The following is a 649-nucleotide window of genomic DNA, read 5'->3' on the forward strand; positions in this document are numbered from 1 at the left end:
CAAAAATAAATAAATAAAAAATATTTATTTTTTGAGCATTTATTTATTTTTGTATTTATTTTTAAATATGGCAGAGTTGGTCCTCCATAATGGTGGTGGTGGGGGACAAACTGCATATGGTATTTAAAAGATATCCAAACTTGCCAAAGAGCACTTGGCCTTCCTAGAGTTTAGAGGTAGATTTGAATCAAAGTATTGTGCATTTCTCTCTTTAGGATTCAAAGCTACCTTCACATTGGAAAGAAGTACATCCTATGCAGTGATAAAAGTAAAAAAAAAAATAAGGCAACTTCTACCCACAAACACTGCTTTTAAGTTGCAAAATGCCACAAAACAATGTCTTAAGGTATTATGCTGATGTAAATGCTTTTATAAAAGTGTTGGAATTTTGACACCAACTAGGTTCCATTTATCAAGTTAAATACATTAAGTCTAAAGGAGGCCATATTGCCTTATGAGGAAATTTCTTTTTGATATACTTTCCTACAGATTCCAGACATCAATTAATTCTTCAAACTCTATAATTAACTTATTTTGCCATATTATTAGTAGGAAATGTGCATACATATCCAAACTTATGCCAATGTATTTGAAAATGTTTAAGAGCTGCAATGATTTTGCTTTTTATAAATAAATTTAAGATGACTTT

The sequence above is a fragment of the Cyprinodon variegatus genome, unplaced genomic scaffold (genome assembly GCF_000732505.1).
Source record: "Cyprinodon variegatus isolate N-32 unplaced genomic scaffold, C_variegatus-1.0 Scaffold327, whole genome shotgun sequence".
Classification (NCBI taxonomy): domain Eukaryota; kingdom Metazoa; phylum Chordata; class Actinopteri; order Cyprinodontiformes; family Cyprinodontidae; genus Cyprinodon; species Cyprinodon variegatus.